Genomic DNA, 21,285 nt, shown 5'->3' with positions numbered 1-21,285 from the left:
TCATAGGCCAGGCTTGTCGCTAGTAGTATGATTAGAAACAGAGCTAAAATGAGCATTAAAAAAAAAATTGGGGGGCTTCCCTGGTGGCGCAGTGGTTGAGAGTCCGCCTGCCAATGCAGGGGACACGGGTTCGTGCCTCGGTCCGGGAAGATCCCACATGCCGCGGAACGGCTGGGCCCGTGAGCCATGGCCGCTGAGCCTGCGTGTCCGGAGCCTGCGCGTCCGGAGCCTGTGCTCCGCAACGGGAGAGGCCACAACAGTGAGAGGACCGCGTACCACCAAAAAAAAAAAAAAAAAAAATTTATTGGAGTAGAGTTGATTTACAATGTTGTTTCAGGTGTACAGGAAAGTGATTCCAGTTACTCATATACATATATTCATTCTTTTCCAGATTTTTTTATCATATAGGTTATCACAGAATATTGAGTAGAGTTCCCTTTGCTATACGGTAGGTCCTTGTTGGTTATCTATCTTATATATAGCAGTGTGTGTATGTTAATCCCAAGCTCCTGATTTGTCCCTCCCCGAACATTTCTCCTTTGGTAACTAAAAGTTTGCTTTCGGTATCTGTAAATCTGTTTCTGTTTTGTAAATAAGTTCATTTGTGTCCGTTTTTTAAAAAATTAGATTCCACGTATGAGTGATATATGATATTTGTCTTTGTCTGACTTCACTTAGTATGATCATCTCTAGGTCCATCCATGTTGCTGCACATGGCATTATTTCATTCTTTTTTATGGCTAATATTCCATTGTATGTATGTACCACATCTTCTTTATCCATTCCACCATTGATGGACATTTAGGTTGCTTCCATGTCCTCGCTATTGTAAATAGTGCTGCAGTGAACATTGGGGTGCATGTATCTTTTCGAATTATGGTTTTCTCTAGGTATATACCCAGGAATGGGATTGCTGGATCATATGGTAGCTCTGTTTATAGTTTTTTAAGGAACTTCCATACTGTTCTCCATAATGGTTGTACCAATTTACATTCCCACCAACTGTGTAAGAGGGTCCCCTTTTCTCCACACCTTATTGTTTGTAAACTTTTTTTTAAAATTTATTTATTTTTGGCTGTGTTGGGTCTTTGTTGCTGTGAGCGGGCTTTCTCTAGTTGTGGCGAGCGGGGGCTACTCCTCGTTGCGGTGCGCGGGCTTCTCAATGCGGTGGCTTCTCTTGTTGCGGAGCACGGGCTCTAGGTGCACAGGCTTCAGTAGCTGTGGCTCGCGGGCTCTAGAGCGCAGCCTCAGTAGTTGTGGCGCATGGGCTTAGTTGCTCCACAGCATGTGGGATCTTCCCGGACCAGGGCTCGAACCCGTGTTGCCTGCATTGGCAGGCAGATTCTTAACCAATGCGCCACCAGGGAAGCCCACTGTTTGTAGACTTTTTGATGATGGCCATTCTGACTGGTGTGAGGCGATACCGCATTGTAGCTTTGATTTGCATCTCTCTGATAATTAGTGATGTTGAACATCTTTTCGTGGAGCATTGTCTTTAGGTTATTTGTTTGGGATGCTCAGGGTAAAGGTACAATAAAAGGAGAGCAACCTCTAAGTTGAAGAGAAGAAATATCATAGCCACTAAGAAATTTTATGGAACACGGTAAGCGTGCCAGTCCTATGGGGTCAAATCCGCAGTGATAGACACTTGTTTTTTCTGTGTAAATATTTAATGGAGGGGGTCAGAATGCAATATATACAAGTAGTGAGGCTAGTGCTCTATTTGTGATTCATGTCAGTATAAGATTTCTTCTTTTTTGAATTATACTGACACTGATTGGAAGTCAGTTGTACAATTTAATACTAAAAGAGTAAGATCCTCAATAATAAATAGATACGCAAAGGAATAGTCATACTATGTCTACAGAATGTCAGTATCAGGCCGCAAAGTCTAAGTGGTGATTGGATGTAAAGTGAAATTTTAATTGGTGTAAGAAGCAGACGATTAGGACAGTAGAATCAATCATTCCATGTCGGCCGTGGAATCCTGTAGCCATGAAGAAAGTTGATCCATATACACCATCTGAAATTGCAAAAGGCGTTTCGTACTATTCTGAGGCTTGTAGAAGTGTGAAGTAAACACGCAACGCAATTGTCATAGAAAGGGCTTGGAGCGTATGTGTTTGGTTTCCTTCTATGAGGTTGTGGCAGGCTCAGGTGATGGGTACCCCGGAGGCTAATAGGACTGAGGTGTTGAGGAGTGCTCCTTCTAGTGGGTTTAGAGGGCAGATGCCTGGGATGGTAGCATCCGCCTAGTTCAGGGGTGGGGTGAGGCTCAAGTGATGGAAGGCTCAGAAAAAGCTGGTAAGAAAGAGGGCTTCTGAAATCATGATGAGAATGAGTCCATATCGAAGTCTTTTTTGAACAATTGGTAACAGAATGACCTTGGAAGGTGCTTTCTCAGATGATGTTTCATCATCACTGATATATTATTAGAGTATTAGTAAGCTTTGTGCTATCAATAATATTGAATTAAACTGAAATCCTGTGATGAGGCCAGATGTTATTAGGAGGGCTGGAAGAGCTCCTGTAAGGGGTCAGGGACTAGGATTTACTCTATGACATGCAGGGGTTTGGTGGGTCTGCGTGTTGTCATTTAAGTGGAGACTTAAAGTAAGTACTTAAAGTAAGTACTTAAAGTAAGTCCCCTACATATGGACCTCCAAGTTGCGAACTTTCAAAGATGCGAATATGCATTTGCATTTGCATGTCCAATCACGTGTTAGTTCACGTTTCTGGCGTACACTGTCACATGCCTGCATCCTCTACAGTTGTGTTTTTGTGTACTTTACTGTACAGTAATGTATAGAGTACAGTAGTATAGTATCTTTATTTCAAGCCCAGGATGTCTGGAAGCAAGAGGGTGGGTAGAATTGAATCCAGCAAGGAACCAGAACCTATGCCATCAATGTCAGGCGTGAGTGAAATTGCAGCTTGCCCTCCGTCTCCTATTGCTGACGATCCTTCAGCTCTACCATCTCCCACCTCCTCTCCCTCCTCCAGTCAGTAACTCTTCTTGCCTGTTCACTCGATGCCAGCCCCTGTATGCCAGCTGTTTTACTGTACTACTGTACTTTTCAAGGTACTGTACTGTAAGATTAAAAATGTTTTCTTTATTTTCTGTGTTTGTTTTTTATGTATTATTTGTGTGAAAAGTATTACAAACATATTACAGTACTGTATAGCCGATTGTGTTAGTTGGGTACCAAGGCTAACTTTGGACTTATGAACAAATTGAACTTACGAACGTGCTCCTGGATCAGAACTTGTTCATATGTAGGGGACTAACTGTACTATTAGGGTGAATATGTAAGCTTGAATTACGGGGAGAGCAAATTTGAGGATCGTGAGATAAGAATAATGACTGTCATAAGGGCTGTGGTGGTCCTAATATGAAATACTGCTAGAGTTGCCCCTCTGATTCAATGAATTATTAAGTGACCTGCTTTAATATTGGCTGTTACGTATGGCTAAGGCTATTGGTTGCCTAAATAGGCTTATAGTTTTGATGATGACTAGCACAGGTATAAGAGGCACTGGGGATTCCTTGTGGTAGAAAATAGGGAAGGGGACTTCCCTGGTAGCTCAGTGGTTAAGAATCTGCCTGCTGAAGTAGGGGACATGGGTTGGATCCCTGGTCCGGGAAGATCCCACATGCTGCAGAGCAGCTAAGCCAATGCGCCACAACTACCGAGCCTGTGCTCTAAAGCCCGTGAGCCACAACTACTGAGCCTGGGTGCCACAACTACTGAAGCCCGCGTGCCTAGAGTCCGTGCCCTGCAACGAGAAGCCACTGCAATGAGAAGCCCGCGCCACAACGAAGACCCAACGCAGCCATACATACATACATACATTAATTAATTTAATTTTTTAAAAAGAAAAGAAAATAGGCCAAGGACGCTTTTGTTTTGTGGGGAAAACCAGTCATTACATTTCCTGCTCATAGAGGGATTGCTAGACCTGAATGCATTCAGAATTGTGTCGTGGGTATAAATGAAGGTGTTAGGGGTCTTAGTGAATTTGTTGACCCAATAAATAGAATAAGTGATCAAATTATTTGTGTTCAGGTCTGTCCACTGTGATTATGAATGTCTGTTATTTGTTTCGATGTTCATTGGACTCGTCACTGTTGAGTAGAAATTATGCGGTTGGGCTTCCCTGGTGGCACAGTGGTTAAGAATCCGCCTGCCAATGCAGGGGACATGGGTTCGAGCCCTGGCCCGGGAAGATCCCACATGCCGCGGAGCAACTAAGCCCGTGCACCACAACTACTGAGGCTGCGCTCTAGAGCCCGTGTGCCTGGAGACCGTGCTCTGCAACAAGAGAAGCCACCACAATGAGAAGCCCGCACACCGCAACGAAGAGTAGCCCCTGTTTACTGCAACTAGAGAAAGCCCATGTGCAGCAATCAGGACCCAACGCAGCCTAAGAAAATAAATTAAATAAATAAATTTGTATTTAAAAAAAAAGAAATGATGCGGTTGTGGATTCGTGGGTTAGGAGTGAGGAATACAATGCTTGGGACTAGAGCAATGAAGATAGCAATAGGAAGTCCTGTTATTCTTGGGGTAATGAAAGAGGCCAATACATTTTCATTCATTTTGTTTCTCAAGGGACGGATTGTTTTTGTATTTTTTTTTTACATCTTTATTGAGGTATAATTGTTTTACAATGGTGTGTTAGTTTCTGCTTTATAACAAAATGAATTAGTTATACATATACATATGTTCCCATATCTCTTCCCTCTTGCGTCTCCCTCACTCCCACCCTCCCTATCCCACCCCTCTAGGTGGTCACAAAGCACCGAGTTGATCTCCCTGTGCTATGCGGCTGCTTCCCACTAGCTATCTATTTTACGTTTGGTAGTGTATATGTGTCCAGGTCATTCTCTTGCTTTGTCACAGCTTACCCTTCCCCCTCCCCATATCCTCAAGTCCATTCTCTAGTAGGTCTGTGTCTTTATTCCTGTCTTACCCCTAGATTCTTCATGACATTTTTTATCTTAGATTCCCTATATATGTGTTAGCATACGGTATTTGTCTTTCTCTTTCTGACTTACTTCACTCTGTATGACAGACTCTAGGTCCATCCACCTCATTACAAATAGCTCAATTTCGTTTATTTTTATGGCTGAGTAATATTCCATTGTATACATGTGCCACATCTTCTTTATCCATACATCCGATGATGGACACTTAGGTTGTCTCCATCTCCAGGCTATTGTAAATAGAGCTGCAGTGAACACTTTGGTACATGACTCTTTTTTGAATTTTGGTTTTCTCAGGGTATATGCCCAGTAGTGGGATTGCTGGGTCATATGGTAGTTCTATTTGTAGTTTTTTAAGGAACCTCCATACTGTACTCCATAATGCCTGTACCAATTCACATTCCCACCAACAGTGCAAGAGGGTTCCCTTTTCTCCACACCCTCTCCAGCATTTATTGTTTCTAGATTTTTTGATGATGGCCATTCTGACTGGTGTGAGATGATATCTCATTGTAGTTTTGATTTGCATTTCTCTAATGATTAATGATGTTGAGCATTCTTTCATGTGTTTGTTGGCAGTCTGTATATCTCCTTTGGAGAAATGTCTATTTAGGTCCTCTGCCCATTTTTGGATTGGGTTGTTTGTTTTTTTTGATATTGAGCTGCATGAGCTGCTTGTAAATTTTGGAAATTAATCCTTTGTCAGTTGCTTCATTTGCAAATATTTTCTCCCATTCTGAGGGCTGTCTTTTCGTCTTGTTTATGGTTTCCTTTGCTGTGCAAAGCTTTGAAGTTTCATTAGGTCCCATTTGTTTAGTTTTGTTTTTAATTTCCATTTCTCTAGGAGGTGGGTCAAAAAGAATCTTGCTGTGATTTATGTCATAGAGTGTTCTGCCTATGTTTCCCTCTAAGAGTTTGATAGTTTCTGGCCTTACATTTAGGTCTTTAATCCATTTTGAGCTTATTTTTGTGTATGGTGTTAGGGAGTGACCTAATCTCATACTTTTACATGTACCTGTCCAGTTTTCCCAGCACCACTTATTGAAGAGGCTTTCCTTTCTCCACTGTACCTTCCTGCCTCCTTTATCAAAGATAAGGTGACCATATGTGCATGGATTTATCTCTGGGCTTTCTATCCTGTTCCATTGATGTCTATTTCTGTTTTTGTGCCAATACCATACTGTCTTGATTACTGTAGTTTTGTAGTATAGTCTGAAGTCAGGGAGCCTGATTCCTCCAGCTCTGTTTTTCGTTCTCAAGATTGCTTTGGCTATTCGGGGTCTTTTGTGTTTCCATACAAATTGTGAAATTTTTTGTTCTAGTTCTGTGAAAAATGCCAGTGGTAGTTTCATAGGGATTGCACTGAATCTGTAGATTGCTTTCGGTAGTAGAGTCATTTTCACAATGTTGATTCTTCCAATCCAAGAACATGGTGTATCTCTCCATCTATTTGTATCATATTTAATTTCTTTCATCAGTGGCTTATAATTTTCTGCATACAGGTCTTTTGTCTCCTTAGGTAGGTTTATTCCTAGATATTTTATTCTTTTTGCTGCAGTGGAAAATGGGAACATTTTCTTGATTTAAATTTCAAATTTTTCATCATTAGTGTATAGGGATGCCAGAGTTTCCTGTGCATTAATTTTGTATCCTGCTACTTTACCAAATTCATTGATTAGCTCTAGTAGTTTTCTGGTAGCATCTTTAGAATTCTCTATGTATAGTACCATGTCATCTGCAAACAGTGACAGCTTTACTTCTTCTTTTCCGATTTGGATTCCTTTTATTTCCTTTTCTTCTCTGATTGCTGTAGCTAAAACTTCCAAAACTACATTGAATAAGAGTGGGCAACCTTGTCTTGTTCCTGATCTTAGTGGAAATGCTTTCGGTTTTTCACCATTGAGGATGATGTTGGCTGTGGGTTTGTAATACGTGGCCATTATTATGTTGAGGAAAGTTCCCTCTATGCTTACTTTCTGCAGGGTTTTTATCATAAATGGGTGTTGAATTTTGTCGAAAGCTTTCTCTGCATCTATTGAGATGATCATATGGTTTTTCTCCTTCAATTTGTTAATATGGTGTATAATGTTGATTGATTTGTGTATATTGAAGAATCCTTGCATTCCTGCAATAAACCCCACTTGATCATGGTGTATGATCCTTTTAATGTGCTGTTGGATTCTGTTTGCTAGTATTTTGTTGAGGATTGTTGCATCTATGTTCATCAGTGATATTGGCCTGCAGTTTTCTGTCTTTGTGACATCCTTGTCTTGTTTTGGTATCAGGGTGATGGTGGCCTCGTAGAATGAGTTTGGGAGTGTTCCTCCCTCTGCTATATTTTGGAAGAGTTTGAGAAGGATAGGTGTTAGCTCTTCTCTAAATGTTTGATAGAATTCGCCTGTGAAGCCATCTGGTCCTGGGCTTTTGTTTGTTGGAAGATTTTTAATCACAGTTTCAATTTCAGCGCTTGTGATTGGTCTGTTCATATTTTCTATTTCTTCCTGATTCAGTCTTGGCAGGTTATGCATTTCTAAGGATTTGTCCATTTCTTCCAGGTTGTCCATTTTATTGGCATAGAGTTGCTTGTAGTAATCTCTCATGATCTTTTGTATTTCTGCAGTCTCAGTTATTACTTCTCCTTTTTCATTTCTAATTCTATTAATTTGAGTCTTCTCCCTTTTTTTTCTTGATGAGTCTGGCTAATGCTTTACCTATTTTGTTTATCTTCTCAAAGAACCAGCTTTTAGTGTTATTGATCTTTGCTATCGTTTCCTTCATTTCTTTTTCATTTATTTCTGATCTGATTTTTAGGATTTCTTTCCTTCTGCTAACTTTGGGGTTTTCTTGTTCTTCTTTCTCTAATTGCTTTAGGTGCAAGGTTAGCTTGTTTATTCGAGATGTTTCCTGTTTCTTAAGGTAGGATTGTATTGCTATAAACTTCCCTCTTAGAACTGCTTTTGCTGCATCCCATAAGTTTTGGGTCGTTGTGTCTCCATTGTCATTTGTTTCTAGGTATTTTTTAATTTCCTCTTTGATTTCTACAGTGATCACTTCGTTATTAAGTAGTGTATTGTTTAGCCTCCATGTGTTTGTATTTTTTACAGATATTTTCCTGTATCTAGTCTCATAACGTTGTGGTTGGAAAAGATACTTGATACAATTTCAATTTTCTTAAATATACCAAGGCTTGCTTTGTGACCCAAGATATGATCTAACCTGGAGAATGTTCCATGAGCACTTGAGAAAAATGTGTATTCTGTTGTTTTTGGATGGAATGTCCTATAAATATCAATTAAGTTCATCTTGTTTAATGTATCATTGAAAGCTTGTGTTTCCTTATTTATTTTCACTTTGGGTGATCTGTCCATTCGTGAAAGTGGGGTGTTAAAGTCCCTTACTATGAATATGTTACTGTCGATTTCCCCTTTTATGGCTGTTAGTATTTGCCTTATGTATTGAGGTGTTCCTGTGTTGGGTGCATAAATATTTCCAATTGTTATATTTTCTTCTTGGAGCAATCCCTTGTTCATTGTGTAGTGTCCTTCTTTGTCTCTTGTAATAGTCTTTATTTTAAAGTCTATTTTGTGTGATATGAGAATTGCTACTCCAGCTTTCTTTTGGTTTCCATTTGCATGGAATACTTTTTCCATCCACTTACATTCAGTCTGTATGTGTCTCTAGGTCTGAAGTGGGTCTCATTTTTGTTTTTTTTTTAAAGGTATTTTATTTTTTAAATTTTTTTATTTTTTAACATCTTTATTGAGGTATAATAGCTTTACAATGGTGTTTTAGTTTCTGCTTTATAACAAAGTGAATCAGTTATACATATACATATGTTCCCATATCTCTTCCCTCTTGCGTCTCCCTCCCTCCCACCCTCCCTATCCCACCCCTCCAGGCAGTCACAAAGCACTGAGCTGATATCCCTGTGCTATGCGGCTGCTTCCCACTAGCTATCTACCTTACGTTTGGTAGTGTATATATGTCCATGCCCTTCTTTCGCTTTGTCACAGCTCACCCTTCATCCGCCCCATATCCTCAAGTCCATTCTCCAGTAGGTCTGTGTCTTTATTCCTGTCTTACATGTTGGTTCTTCATGACATTTTTTTTTCTTAAATTCCATATATACATGTTAGCATACGGTATTTGTCTTTCTCTTTCTGACTTACTTCACTCTGTATGACAGACTCTAGGTCTATCCACCTCATTACAAATAGCTCAATTTCGTTTATTTTTATGGCTGAGTAATATTCCATTGTATACATGTGCCACATCTTCTTTATCCATTCATCCGATAATGGGCACTTAGGTTGTTTCCATCTCCAGGCTATTGTAAATAGAGCTGCAGTGAACATTTTGATGCATGACTCTTTTTTGAATTTTGGTTTTCTCAGGGTATATGCCCAGTAGTGGGATTGCTGGGTCATATGGCAGTTCTATTTGTAGTTTTTTAAGGAACCTCCATACTGTTCTCCATAGTGGCTGAACCAATTCACATTCCCACCAGCAGTGCAAGAGGGTTCCCTTTTCTTCACACCCTCTCCAGCATTTATTGTTTCTAGATTTTTTGATGATGGCCATTCTGACTGGTGTGAGATGATACCTCATTGTAGTTTTGATTTGCATTTCTCTAATGATTAATGATGTTGAGAATTCTTTCATGTGTTTGTTGGCAGTCTGTATATCTTGTTTGGAGAAATGTCTATTTAGGTCTTCTGCCCATTTTTGGATTGGGTTGTTTGTTTTTTTTCTTATTGAGCTGCATGAGCTGCTTGTAAATTTTGGAAATTAATCCTTTGTCAGTTGCTTCATTTGCAAATATTTTCTCCCATTCTGAGGGCTGTCTTTTCGTCTTGTTTATGGTTTCCTTTGCTGTGCAAAGCTTTGAAGTTTCATTAGGTCCCATTTGTTTAGTTTTGTTTTTAATTTCCATTTCTCTAGGAGGTGGGTCATAAAGGATCTTGCTGTGATTTATGTCATAGAGTGTTCTGCCTATGTTTTCCTCTAAGAGTTTGATAGTTTCTGGCCTTACATTTAGGTCTTTAATCCACTTTGAGCTTATTTTTGTGTATGGTGTTAGGGAGTGACCTAATCTCATACTTTTACATGTACCTGCCCAGTTTTCCCAGCACCACTTACTGAAGAGGCTGTCCCTTCTCCACTGTACCTTCCTGCCTCCTTTATCAAAGATAAGGTGACCATATGTGCGTGGGTTCATCTCTGAGATTTCTATCCTCTTCCATTGATGTCTATTTCTGTTTTTGTGCCAGTACCATACTGTCTTGATTACTGTGGCTTTGTAGTATAGTCTGAAGTCAGGGAGCCTGATTCCTCCAGCTCTGTTTTTCGTTCTCAAGATTGCTTTGGCTATTCGGGGTCTTTTGTGTTTCCATACAAATTGTGAAATTTTTTGTTCTAGTTCTGTGAAAAATGCCAGTGGTAGTTTCATAGGGATTGCACTGAATCTATAGATTGCTTTCGGTAGTAGAGTCATTTTCACAATGTTGATTCTTCCAGTCCAAGAACATGGTATATCTGTCCATCTATTTGTATCATCTTTAATTTCTTTCATCAGTGTCTTATAATTTTCTGCATACAGGTCTTTTGTCTCCTTAGGTAGGTTTATTCCTAGATATTTTATTCTTTTTGTTGCAATGGTAAATGGGAGTGTTTCCTTGATTTCACTTTCAGATTTTTCATCATTAGTGTATAGGAATGCCAGAGATTTCTGTGCATTAATTTTGTGTCCTGCCACTTTACCAAATTCATTGATTAGCTCTAGCAGTTTTCTGGTAGCATCTTTAGGATTCTCTATGTATAGTACCATGTCATCTGCAAACAGTGACAGATTTACTTCTTTTCCCATTTGGATTCCTTATATTTCCTTTTCTTCTCTGACTGCTGTGGCTAAAATTTCCAAAACTATGTTGACTAAGAGTGGTGAGGGAGGGCAACCTTGTCTTGTTCCTGATCTTAGTGGAAATGCTTTCAGTTTTTCACCACTGAGGATGATGTTGGCTGTGGGCTTGTCATATATGGCCTTTATTATGTTGAGGAAAGTTCCCTCTATGCCTACTTTCTGCAGGGTTTTTATCATAAATGGGTGTTGAATTTTGTCGAAAGCTTTCTCTGCATCTATTGAGATGATCATATGGTTTTTCTCCTTCAATTTGTTAATATGGTTTATCGCATTGATAGATGTGCATATATTGAAGAATCCTTGCATTCCTGGAATAAAACCCACTTGATCATGGTGTATGATCCTTTTAATGTACTGTTGGATTCTGTTTGCTAGTATTTGGTTGAGGATTTTTGCATCTATGTTCATCAGTGATACTGGCCTGCAGTTTTCTTTCTTTGTGACATCCTTGTTTGGTTTTGGTATCAGGGTGATGGTGGCCTCGTAGAAGGAATTTGGGAGTGTTCCTCCCTCTGCTATATTTTGGAAGAGTTTGAGAAGGATAGGTGTTAGCTCTTCTCTAAATGTTTGATAGAATTCGCCTGTGAAGCCATCTGGTCCTGGGCTTTTGTTTGTTGGAAGATTTTTAATCACAGTTTCAATTTCAGTGCTTGTGATTGGTCTGTTCATATTTTCTATTTCTTCCTGATTCAGTCTTGGCAGGTTATGCATTTCTAAGAATTTGTCCATTTCTTCCAGGTTGTCCATTTTATTGGCATAGGGTTGCTTGTAGTAATCTCTCATGATCTTTTGCACTTCTGCAGTGTAAGTTGTTACCTGTCCTTTTTCATTTCTAATTCTATTGATTTGAGTCTTCTCTCTTTTTTCTTGATGAGTCTGGCTAATGCTTTATCTATTTTGTTTATCTTCTCAAAGAACCAGCTTTTAGTTTTATTGATCTTTGCTATCGTTTCCTTCATGTCTTTTTCATTTATTTCTGATCTGATTTTTAGGATTTCTTTCCTTCTGCTAACTTTGGGGTTTTCTTGTTCTTCTTTCTCTAATTGCTTTAGGTGCAAGGTTAGCTTGTTTATTCGAGATGTTTCCTCCTTCTTAATGTGGGCTTGTATTCCTTTAAACTTCCCTCTTAGAACTGCTTTTGCTGCATCCCATAGGCTTTGGGTAGTTGTGTCTCCATTGTCATTTGTTTCTAGGTATTTTTTGATTTCCTCTTTGATTTCTTCAGTGATCACTTCGTTATTAAGTAGTGTATTGTTTAGCCTCCATGTGTTTGTATTTTTTACAGATCTTTTCCTGTAATTGATATCTAGTCTCATGGCGTTGTGGTCGGAAAAGATACTTGATACAATTTCAATTTTTTAAAATTTACCAAGGCTTGATTTGTGACCCAAGATATGATCTATCCTGGAGAATGTTCCATGAGCACTTGAGAAAAATGTGTATTCTGTTGTTTCTGGATGGAATGTTCTATAAATATCAATTAAGTTCATCTTGTTTAATGTATCATTTAAAGCTTGTTGCCTTATTTATTTTCATTTTGGATGATCTGTCCATTGGTGAAAGTAGGGCGTTGAAGTCCCCTACTATTAATGTGTTACTGTCGATTTCCCCTTTTATGGCTGTTAGTATTTGCCTTATGTATTGAGGTGCTCCTATGTTGGGTGCATAAATATTTCCAATTGTTATATCTTCTTCTTGGATCGATCCCTTGATCATTATGTAGTGTCCTTCTTTGTCTCTTATAATAGTCTTTATTTTAAAGTCTATTTTGTCTGATATGAGAATTGCTACTTCAGCTTTCTTTTGGTTTTCATTTGGAATATCTTTTTCCATCCCCTTACTTTCAGTCTGTATGTGTCTCTAGGTCTGATGTGGGTCTCTTGTAGACAGCATATATATGGGTCTTGTTTTTGTATCCATTCAGCCAATCTGTGTCTTTGGTCGGAGCATTTAGTCCGTTTACATTTAAGGTAATTATCGATATGTATGTTCCTATTCCCATTTTCTTAATTGTTTTGGGTTTGTTATTGTAGGTCTTTTCCTTCTCTTGTGTTTCTTGCCTGGAGAAGTTCCTTTAGCATTTGTTGTAAAGCTGGTTTGGTGGTGCTGAACTCTGTCAGCTTTTGTTGTCTGTAAAGCTTTTAATTTCTCCATCAAATCTGAATGATATCCTTGCTGGGTAGAGTAATCTTGGTTGCAGGTTTTTCTCCTTCATCACTTTCAATATGTTCTGCCAGTCCCTTCTGGCTTGCAGAGTTTCGGCTGAAAGATCAGGTGTTATCCTTATGGGGATTCCCTTGTGTGTTATTTGTTGTTTTTCCCTTGGTGCTTTTAATATGTTTTCTTTGTATTTAATTTTTGACAGTTTGATTAATATGTGTCTTGACATGTTTCTCCTTGAATTTATCCTGTATGGGACTCTCTGTGCTTCCTGGACTTGATTAACTATTTCCTTTCCCATATAAGGGAAGTTTTCAACTATAATCTCTTCAAATATTTTCTCAGTCCCTTTCTTTTTCTCTTCTTCTTCTGGAACCCCTATAATTCGAATGTTGGTGTGTTTAATGTTGTCCCCGAGGTCTCTGAGACTGTCCTCAGTTCTTTTCATTCTTTTTTCTTTATTCTGCTCTGCAGTAGTTATTTCCACTATTTTATCTTCCAGGGCACTTATCCGTTCTTCTGCCTCACTTATTCTGCTATTGATCCCATCTAGAGTATTTTTAATTTCATTTATTGTGTTGTTCATCATTGTTTGTTTCATCTTTAGTTCTTCTAGGTCCTTGTTAAATGTTTCTTGCATTTTGTCTCTTCTATTTCCAAGATTTTGGATCATCTTTACTATCATTATTCTGAATTGTTTTTCAGGTAGACTGCCTATTTCATTTTCATTTGGTAGGTCTGGTGGGTTTTTATCTTGCTCCTTCATCTGCTGTGTGTTTTTCTGTCTTCTCATTTTGCTTATCTTACTGTGTTTGGGGTCTCCTTTTTGCAGGTTGCAGGTTCGTAGTTTCCATTGTTTTTGGTGTCTGTCCCCAGTGGCTAAGGTTGGTTCAGTGGGTTGTGTAGTCTTCCTGATGGAGGGTACTAGTGCCTGTGTTCTGGTGGATGAGGCTGGATCTTGTCTTTCTGGTGGGCAGGTCCACGTCTGGTGGTGTGTTTTGGCGTGTCTGTGGACTTATTGTGATTTTAGGCAGCCTCTCTGCTAATGGGTGGGGTTGTGTTCCTGTCTTGCTAGTTGTTTGGCATAGGGTGTCCAGCACTGTAGCTTGCTGGTTGTTGAGTGAAGCTGGGTGCTGGTGTTGAGATGGAGATCTCTGGGAGATTTTCACCGTTTGATATTATGTGGAGCTGGGAGGTCTCTTGTGGACCAGTGTCCTGAAGTTGGCTCTCCCACCTCAGAGACACAGCACTGACTCCTGGCTACAGCACCAAGAGCCTTTCATCCACACGGCTCAGAATAAAAGGGAGAAAAAGTAGAAGGAAAGAATTAGTAGAAGTAGAAAGAAAGAAAAAAAGGAGGGAGAGAGGGAGGAAGGAAGGAAGCAAGGAGCGAAGGAAGGAAAAGAAGATAAAATAAAATATAATAAAGTTTTTAAAATAAAAAATAATTATTAAGAAAAAAACGGATAGAACCCTAGGACAAATGGTGGAAGCACAGCTATACAGACAAAATCTCACACAGAAGCATACACATACACACTCACAAAAAGAAGAAAAGGGGGAAAAAATCATAAATCTTGCTCTCAAAGTCCACCTCCTCAATTTGGGATGATTCCTTGTCTATTCATGTGTTCCTTAGATGCAGGGTACATCAAGTTGATTGTGGAGCTTTAATCCGCTGCTTCTGAGGCTGCTGGGGGAGATTTCCCTTTCTCTTCTTTGTTACCACAGCTCCCAGGCGCTCAGCTTTGCATTTGGCCCTGCCTCTGAGTGTAGGTCACCGGAGGGCGTCTGTTCTTCTCTCAGACAGGACCGGGTTAAAGGAGCCACTGATTCGGGGGCTCTGGCTCACTCAGGCCAGGGGGAGGGAGCGGCATGGAGTGCGGGGCACACCTGCGGCGGCAGAGGCCGGCGTGTCGTTGCAGCAGCCTGAGGTGCGCCGTGCGTTCTCCTGGGGAAGATGTTGCTGGATCCCGGGACCCTGGCAGTGGCGGGCTGCACAGGCTCCCCGGAAGGGCGGTGTGTATAGTGACCTATGCTCGCACACAGGCTTCTTTGTGGCGGCAGCAGCAGCCTTAGCGTCTCATGCACGTCTCTGGGGTCCGCGCTTTTAGCTGCGGCTCGCACCCGTCTCTGGAGCTCCTTTTAGCAGCGTTCTTAATCCCCTCTCCTCGCGCACCAGGAAACAAAGAGGGAAGAAAAAGTCTCTGGCCTCTTCGGCAGGTCCAGACTTTTCCCCGGACTCCCTCCCGGCTAGCCGTGGTGTAGTAACCCCTTGCAGGTGTGTTCACGCCGCCAACCCCAGTCCTCTCGCTGCGCTCCGACGGAAGCCTGAGCCTCAGCTCCCAGCACCGCCCGCCCCAACGGGTGAGCAGACAAGCCTCTTGGGCTGGTGAGTGGCAGTCAGCACCGATCCTCTGTGCGGGAATCCCTCCGCTTTGCCCTCTGCACCCCTGTTGCTGTGCTCTCCTTCGCGGCTTCGAAGCTCTCCCCCTCCGCCACCGGCAGTCTCCGCCCGCGAAGGGGCTTCCTAGTGTGTGGAAACGTTTCTTCCTTCACAGCTCCCTCCCACAGGTGCAGGTCCCATCCCTATTCTTTTGTCTCTGTTTATTCTTTTTTCTTTTGCCCTACCCAGGTACGTGGGGAGTTTCTTGCCTTTTGGGAGGTCTGAGGTCTTCTGCCAGCGTTCAGTAGGTGTTCTGTAGGAGTTGTTCCACGTGTAGATTTATTTCTGGTGTATCTGTGGGGAGGAAGGTGATCTCCGCGTCTTACTCTTCTGCCATCTTCCCAATCCCCCCTGTTTCTGTGTTTGAGTTTTAGTTCTGGGTTTAAGTGATAAACATAGTTTGAAATGTTTTATTGAAATATAATAAATACAGCTAGAATGATTGATGAAATAGTAATGAATCATGCTGATGTCTCTAGTTGTAGCGTATCATTAAGGGGAGGTTTAAACTCCCGTCTTTAACTTAAAAGTTTCATGTAGTTTAGCTTCTTAATGAATTTATGATATTGTTGCAGGTTAATTTCTTGAACTACTTTAGTGGAAGTAATTCGAAGATGATAGGTATGAAGGTATGATTTGCTTCACAGATTCCTGAGCACTGTCTGGCTGTGTTGATATAAGGGTTGTTTGGTTTCAGCATCCTGGAGTAGCATCTCTTTTTAGGCCCAATGAAGGGCCAGCTCATGAGTGTAAAACCTCTTTAGAAGAGGTTAATGTTCGCATTGTCACTTCTATGTGTAGAATTACTCGGTTATCTCCTTCTAACAATCGCAGTTCTCCTGGCTTTAGGTCTGAGGCAGGGATTACAGAGGAGTCAGAATTTAAAGCTTCATAATCTGTGTAGTCGTAACTCCAGTCTCATTGGTGCCCTAGAGTTTTTACAGTCAGAGAAGGATGATTGATGTAAAGAAGTCATAAGGATGCGAAGGCAATTAAGATTGTGACGATGGCTGTTAAATTGTTCAGATTGTTTTGACTTCTTGTGCATCTCTTGTGTTTTTATGTGTTAGTTTAGTCGTTAGTATGAGTGAAATAATATAAAGAACCAAAGAGCCAATGAAAAATATGATGATTCGGGACTTCCGTGGTGGTCCAGTGGCTAAGACTCAGCACTCCCAATGCTGACGGCCGGGGTTCGATCCCTGGTCAGGGAACTAGATCCCGCATGCTACAACCAAGAAGTCCGCATGCCGCAACTAATGTCCCGAATGCCGCAAGTAACATCCCGCATGCAACAACTAAGACTTGGTGCAGCCTATGTAAATAAGTAAATTTAAAAAAAAGATGATTCATGTGTGATCATGGAAATGTAGGAAGCTCTTCTATCATGGGTGATGTTGCATCTTGAAAGCCTAGTTGAAAAGGATATGCCATGGAGAGGGATAGGGCTTTCACCTATAATTTAACTTGGACAAAGTTATGTACTTTTTACCAATATCTCATTTATTGAGAAAGACATAATGGTTATGGTATTGGCTTGAAACAGTATAAGAGGGTTTGGTTCCTTCCTTTCCTAGTTTTCTTTTCTTTTCTTTTCTTTCTGGGTGCATTGGGTCTTAGTTGCAGCACACGCGATCTTTGAGGCATGTGAGATCTTCTCATTATGGTGTGCGGTATGCTCAGGTTTCTCTCTAGTTGTGGCATGTGGGTTTTCTCTTCTCTAGTTGTGGTGCGCAGGCTCCAGAGCGCATGGGCTCTGTAGTCTGCGGCACACAGGCTCTCTCGTTGAGGCTCGCGAGCTAAATAGCTGTGGCTTAGTTGCCCCGGGGCATGTGGGATCTTAGTTCCCCAACCAGGGATTGAACCCACGTACCCTGCAATGGAAGGTGGATTCTTTATCACTGGACCACCAGGGGAATCCCCTAGTTACTTTATTTATTTATTTGGCCGTGCCATACATCATGTGGGATTTTAGTTCCCCAACCAGGGATCGAACCCGCACCCCCTGCATCGGAAGGGCAGAGTCTTGACCACTGGACTGCCAGGGAAGTCCTTTTCCTACTTATTTTAGACTGACATAAGTGGGTTCTTCAAATGTGTGATATGGTGGAGGGCATCCATGTAATCACTCTAAGTTTGCAGTGGTTACATCTACTGTTGAGACCGCTCTTTGTGATGCAAGTGCTTCTCAGATGATGAAAAGTATTAGTATGACTGCTGTACCTGAAATGCAGGAACCTATTGATGAAATGGTATTTCACGTTGTCTATGCGTCAGGGTAGTCAGTATATCATTGTGGTATTCCAGATAAACCGAGGAAATGTTGTGGGCAGGTTATATTTATGCCTACAAATATAAGTACACAATGGATTTTTGCTCCTGCTGAATTGAGTGTATAAGCTGAGAATAGTGGGAATCAGCTGCACAAAGCCTCCTATGGTGGTGAAGACCGCTCCTAATGCACAGTGGAAAAGTGCAACTCCGTAGTGTGTGTCAAGAAGGACAGTATCTAGGGATGAGTTGGTTCTAACAATTCCTGTTAAACCACCTGTAAAAGGAAAAGAAATCCTAGGGCTCATAGTATAGCAGGGGATCATTTGATGTTACCTCCGTGAAGAGTGGCTAATCAGCTAAATTCTTTTACTCCTGTGGGAATAGCGATAATTGAAGTAGCTGATGTAAAGTATGATCGTGTATCAGCATCTGTACCTACTGGTATAGATGGGCTCATGACCTAAAAGGTCAACAAACATATTAAAAGATGCTCAAGCTTGGGCTTCCCTGGTGGCACAGTGGTTGAGAGTCCGCCTGCCGGTGCAGGGGACACGGGTTCGTGCCCTGGTCTGGGAAGATCCCACATGCCACGGAGCGGCTGGGCCCGTGAGCCATGGCCGCTGAGCCTGCGCATCCGGAGCCTGTGCTCCGCAACAGGAGAGACCACAACAGTGAGAGGCCCGCGTACCCACCCCACCCCACCCCCCAAAAAAAGATGCTGAAGCTCAAATGTACACGTATTTGTGTTAGGGCCTCAGATGCCATAGCTGAGGTGAAGCATCCCCCAAATTTAAAAAATAATGGGGGGACTTCCCTGGTGGTCCAGTGGTTAGGACTCAGCACTTTCACTGTCGTGCCACAGGTTCAGTCCCAGGTCGGGGAACTAAAATCCCCCAAGCTGCAAGGTGTGGCCAAAAAAAAAAAAAAAAACTAAAGTGGGAGGGATCCTACTAGTGTGTAGAATAAGAAATAAAGTCCTGCATCAGTCGTTCTGTTGGACTATATAATCGGGTAATGATAATAAGTGTTGCAACTAGTGTTGCTTCAGATAAAATGTAAACTAGGATTCGTTCTATGGCAGTCATTTTTTTTTCTTCTGGGAAACATTTTATATTATTAATTTTCATTGCAGTATAGTTGCTTTACAATGTTGTGTTAGTTTCTACTGTACAGCAAAGTGAATCCGCTATAGGTATACATATATCCCCTCTTTTTTGGATTTCCTTCCCATTTAGGTCACCACAGAGCATTGAGTAGAGAGAGTTCCCTGTGCTATACAGTACATTCTCATTAGTTATCTATTTTATACATAGTATCAGTAGTATATATATGTCAATCCCAATCTCCCAATTCATCCCACCCCTCCTTCACCCTTGTTATCCATGTTTGTTCTCTACATCTGTGTCTCTATTTCTGCTTTGCAAATAAGACCATCTATACCATTTTTCTAGATTCCACATATATGCATTAATATATATTTGTTTTTTCTCTCTGACTTACTTCATTCTGTATGACAGTCTATAGGTACATCCACATCTCTACAAATGACCCAATTTCATTTCTTTTTACAGTTGAGTAATATTCCATTGTATATATGTACCACACCTTCTTTATCCATTCCTCTGCTGATGGACATTTAGGTTGCTTCCATGTCCTGGCTATTGTAAATAGTGCTGCAGTGAACATCGGGTGCATGTGTCTTTTTGAATTGTTTTTCTCTGGTTATATGCCCAGTAGTGGGATTGGTGGGTCATATGGTAGTTCTGTTTTTAGTTTTTTAAGGAACCTCCATAGTGGCTGTATCAATTTACATTCCCACCAACAGTACAAAAGGGTTCCCTTTTCTCCACACCTTCTCCAGCATTTATTGCCTGTAGATTTTTTGATGGTGGCCATTTGACCGGTGTGAGGCGATACCTCATAGTTTTGATTTGCATTTCTCTAATAATTAGTGATGTTGAGCATCTTTTCATGTGTTTGTTGGCTATCTGTATGTCTTCTTTGAAGAAATGTCTATTTAGGTCTTCCACCCATTTTTTGATTGGATTGTTTGTTTTTTTGATATTGAGCTGCATGAGCTGTTTGTATATATTTGGAGATTAGTCCTTTGTCAGTTGCTTCATTTGCAAATGTTTTCTCCCATTCTGAGGGTTGTCTTTTCATCTTGTTTATGGTTTCCTTTGCTTTGCAGAAGCTTTTAAGTTTAATTAGGTCCCATTTGTTTATTTTTGTTTTTATTTTCATTATTCTAGGAGGTGGGTCAAAAAAGATCTTGCTGTGATTTATGTCAAAGAGTGTTCTATGTTTTCCTCTAAGAGTATTACAGTGTCTGGTCTTATATTTAGGTCGTTAATCCATTTTGAGTTTATTTCTGTGTATGGTGTTAGGGAGTGTTCTAATTTCATTCTTCTACATGTAGCTGTCCAGTTTTCCCAGTACCACTTATTGAAGAGGCTGTCTTTTCTCCATTGTATATTCTTGTCACCTTTGTCATAGATTGGGTGACCATAGGTGTGTGGGTTTATCTCTGGGCTTTCTATCCTGTTCCATTGATCTATTTTTCTATGCCAGTACCATACTCTCTTGATTACTGTAGCTTTGTAGTATAGTCTGAAGTCAGGCAGCCTTATTCCTCTAGCTCTGTTTTTCTTTCTCAAGATTGCTTTGGCTATTCAGGGTCTTTTGTGTTTCCATATATGGTAGTCAATGTTAAGATTAGAAATATTTGTCATTTTACTAGTATGGTGATGTACAGTTTTTTCTGGGTTAGGGATTCTTTGGACAGGTGGAATTGGCTGGCTAGAAGTATGAGTGGCAAAAGTTGTGTTGGTAAAGCTAATGGTGGTGCTGATAGGGAGTCAGAGAAAAAAACTAGTGAAGAGTTGAGGCTATAATCATTAAATTGGCTGAGTAGGCTTATTCAACTAATCAGAAAGCTGTGGGCTATAGGGTTACTTCCTATTCTATTATTCTTTGATAATCCTGTTAGTGGTATTAATATAATTGTAAGGATAATGATTTTTGACATTGGAAAACGTTAAGATTTTGTACCTCGTCGGTGCCATGTATGTGTGATACTATTACTAATAGGGATAGTCCAAGTGCAGCTTTGTAAGCTGCAAATACTAGTAGCACAATGGGTATTCTGCTAGAGTGAAATGTGTTTAGAATTATTAGGGTTGCAAATAATTATTAGGTTGCTATAATGAATAGTGATAATATATTCCTTCTTGGCATAGTATCTAGTGAGGATATTAGGTAATATTGCTACATTAGTAATCCTACAAGAGATACTGAACATGCTATAATAATATATATATTAAAGGTACTTGATAATTATGAACTTATTCATAATCTAATGAGTTTAAGTCCTTTATTGTAGCTTAAACTAATGATCATTTTCAGTTCATTCTAGTGCTTTTTGGGTTCATTCATAGGCCAGCCTTGTTGCTAGTAGTAAGGTTAGAAACAGAGCTATAATGAGCATTGTTTTTTAGG

The 21,285-nt window shown here is 40.5% G+C and overlaps 1 protein-coding gene across 1 annotated transcript in view; it reads right to left on the bottom strand.

Annotated features, from left to right (window-relative positions):
- LOC117196528 (40S ribosomal protein S27-like) overlaps positions 1-21,285 on the bottom strand; it is a 433,126-nt gene that overhangs the window by 236,661 nt on the left and 175,180 nt on the right. The window lies entirely within an intron of this gene.

The sequence above is a fragment of the Orcinus orca genome, chromosome 10 (assembly GCF_937001465.1).
Source record: "Orcinus orca chromosome 10, mOrcOrc1.1, whole genome shotgun sequence".
NCBI lineage: Eukaryota > Metazoa > Chordata > Mammalia > Artiodactyla > Delphinidae > Orcinus > Orcinus orca.
This window is presented reverse-complemented; position numbering and strand designations above follow the sequence as displayed.